Source organism: Mytilus galloprovincialis, chromosome 7 (assembly GCF_965363235.1).
Source record: "Mytilus galloprovincialis chromosome 7, xbMytGall1.hap1.1, whole genome shotgun sequence".
Lineage (NCBI taxonomy): Eukaryota > Metazoa > Mollusca > Bivalvia > Mytilida > Mytilidae > Mytilus > Mytilus galloprovincialis.
In genome coordinates this window covers 45,142,754-45,146,337 of record NC_134844.1, presented here as the reverse complement: position 1 = coordinate 45,146,337, position 3,584 = coordinate 45,142,754, and the positions used below count along the sequence as shown (strand labels likewise).

At 33.0% G+C, this 3,584-nt stretch overlaps 1 long non-coding RNA gene across 1 annotated transcript; it reads left to right on the top strand.

Annotated features, from left to right (window-relative positions):
- The first annotated feature begins 637 nt into the window (after window positions 1-637).
- Window positions 638-2,894, top strand: LOC143081718 (uncharacterized). Its single transcript, XR_012980050.1, has 2 exons — window positions 638-985; window positions 2,410-2,894. It is a non-coding gene; the product is annotated as an uncharacterized LOC143081718 (long non-coding RNA).
- The last annotated feature ends 690 nt before the right edge of the window (window positions 2,895-3,584 follow it).

The window sequence follows — 3,584 nt, the reverse complement described above, 5'->3', positions numbered from 1 at the left end:
TTGACATTTGATCGATAACGATTTTGTAATTGATTCTTTTCAGAATTGGCTGTGCAACATATGACTACAGATATTTTTTGTTCGTCGTTTATATATGTACCTCTTTCCTCTTTCATGTCTTGTTTTAAGAATTTCGAAGTATCCCCAATAACCTTAATAGTTATTCCTACATTTAACCTTGACTTTCCTTTGCGTATGAGCATGAACAGAAGGAAAGGGTGTTTTACGTGAAACGTTGATGAATCAATATAACATAAAAGAGATCAACAAATGAAATGTACAATGTGGATACAAAACGGTACTGGTGGAGGGTTTTTATAACTTTAATGGTTTTTTCAATTTTATTTAAAGCGAGGGAAAATATTTCGACTTTATTTTCATCTTTCTTCCCGAAATTATAGTCTTCACAAGTTTTTATAAAAATTCAAATGTGTGTAATACATGTAGGTGATTCACTTAATAATACAACAATTAGGACCTGTTTAGAGAGAAGATGTCCTACGCTCCGTCTTGAGACTTGAAATATACACAAATCAGGATACTGTTATTATAATGTTACGACTGACTTCCGGTCTGACCATGTACATCGTAGGAAATTCTTCATACAAAGATATGTACTGAGATGCTTTTTAATAGGTCATGTCCTTGTCTTTAGACCGCTATGATAACTAGAACAATGTCATAGTTTACAATAATTTGTATCGAGATAAACTGATTGCACTAGAACAAGATTCTTATCTATACAAATCAAATAATCAAACTTGAAAGACTCATACATACGCCATTATTATGATGATACTATTTTGTCTTTTCTTCCTTTTGAATGTGGATGTTTTTGCATTGAATATCACACGATCTTGCGACGAAGATCCATCAAGCAACGTATGTCTTTTGCAAGAATTGAAAACTTTAAAACAAGAACTAAAGACATCACAGTCGAAAGTTCTGGTCCTGGAAAAGACAGTTGAGACCCTCCAAGCACAAGGTATAACATTACATTTCAATTATTTCATTATTTTAAAATATTAGAATGGTCAACCATTGATATTTTTAAAAAAAGACAACAATTCATCATCGCCAGAATGATAGAATGAATCATAGAATGAAATTCAAAACAGTGTGGCTGTGGCCATTGATTGACACATTAAATTCATCCATTGACTGGGACAATTTACGTGAACGTTTGTCTGTAACGACCACTGTTCACGACGTACCTACGATAGACATTTAAACTGTGGGGTCACCAAAGGTTTCTTAACGCCTTTAATTATAAAATAATTCGAAAAATTAATCAGGAATAACCTTTATGTTTTGATTTATATAATTGATATAAATCAAAACATCGTGTTATTTCTGATTAATTTTTCGAATTACTTTATTAAGGTGTTGAGAACCTTTTGTGACCCCATAGTTTAAGTGTCTTTAAAAAGTACATAGTGAGCAGTGGTCGTTACATACAAACGTTCACCTAAATTGTCCCAGTTAATGGATGAATTTAATGTGTCAATCAATGGCCACAGCCACACTGTTTTGAATTTCATTCTATTTAAAAGATCATGATAAAGATTCAATTCATAAAAGTTTTCAATGTACATTTTTTAAATATTTTTGTTGAAATTTAACACCAGTTATCGAATAAAAACAGAATGCCAACGAGTAATAAGATGCATAGTTTACGTACTTATGTAGTATACCCTTACACCAGGCGTATCCAATGTTGCAATCATTTTAGGATTGATATCAATTGAATCAGTTTAAAGTTGATGCACGTGTGCCAAAATCTCCGGCTCTCTTGCTATATAATATCTAAATAGTTATATTTTGTAAGAAGCGTTCGTTTTGCTTTTTTCGATGCATAAATGCACTTACACAACCATGCTCTTTAGGGGACCGGGTCAACTAACTATTGTATTTGCAAAGGCTTGTAGCAAGTACGGACTACCTGTATGTCAATCAGTCGCAGTTTGATCCAAATGGGATATTTTGAAACGATATCTCCTAAATTAGATACTATACTCGTAACATATATATACATTTGCTTCAAGTGCAGTTTGTAAATTGTTTTTTTTTCTGTTCAAGCAGAAGCTATATTGAAAAGGCTATCATAAATGATACAACCATTACAAAGCGTGAACATATTATTGATACATCAAGTATATACCTGCTATTTCAGCATCATTCATTCATACAAAATGCACTATTTATAATCAAATACGGTAGTCAGTGTTCGATACACGATAAAGATATAAATTGAAGATCAAAACTGTCACACATGCACTTTCTAAAATCGTGTCAACATACTTTATATTAAGGTAAACTTACATACAGTGCACGCAGAAAATAGAATGATATTGATACCATATGTATTTGCATGCTACGATAAAATAAAGAAATTATCTCTATTTTCAGATACTAACTGTCCGACTGTTGCGTTTAGAACTCAGCTTACCAAGGATGTAAATAATCCTTCTGCTGGTTTCCATTTCGTCTTTGACGATGTTAAACTAAATATTGGCAATGGATACAATACCCACCACGGCGCGTTTGTGGCACCTGTTTCAGGCATATATTTCCTAAGTTATCGATTTACTATTTCTCCAGGTGCTAGCAGTTCATTAATTCGGCTTGTCATGAAAATAAATGGGGAGATAGTTTCTCATGCCATGAGTGTGAACGAAAATCACTACATCACGGATTCGTACACCAATATCAATCATCTAAACGCCGGAGATGACGTATGGTTAGAAGTGCTGCAAAATAATTATCCTTTCGTGATCGTTGGAGATAGAGCAACTCTTGGACCACATTCTGTATTCGAAGGATTTCTTATTACATGTTGACACTCCGAATGTCTTTCCTAAAAAAATATCCAAATAAAAATAACATAATAGTAATATTCTTTATATTTATCAAAATTATTTAACCATCGGGATAAAACACAAAATACACATAATATACATACAATAGCTGAATAGCTTGTATGTCAGAACTGCATGTTGTGGTCGAAATATAAATTCATTCAAATAAACCATTTCAACTCATTTATGAAACAGTTTTAAAAAGATCAAAAATTTATATATAGATTTGATTTCTCAGGACTGGTATTATATGTAATGAGACAAAATTTGAAGGCTGTGCCTTCATAAGATACTTTGTTCTTTACAAAACGATAATCCCAATGATACATAGTTGATCCGATAAACCGGTTAACATTTTTAGTATTCGATAGTCGATACTCCCAACGGTTTATCGGTTAATCATTTACAACACTAAAAATAATATATCAAAAGATAACAGTAATCAACATGCTAGACAGTGTAACAGATCACATCAAAATCCGACTCATCCTACAAATACACAAAAACAGACGTGCAATTCATTTCTTAGTTGCAGTTGGACGGCTTTGAACTAGCTACAATCCCGTTCCCTTTTCAAGAATGTGACCTACTGAGATAGACTATTTACTTGGTTTGTAATGACATGAACAACACGACGGATGCCACATGTGAAGCAGGATCTGCTTACCCTGCTGGAGCACCTGAGATCATTCCCATTTGTTGTGGGATTCATGTTGCTTAGTCTTT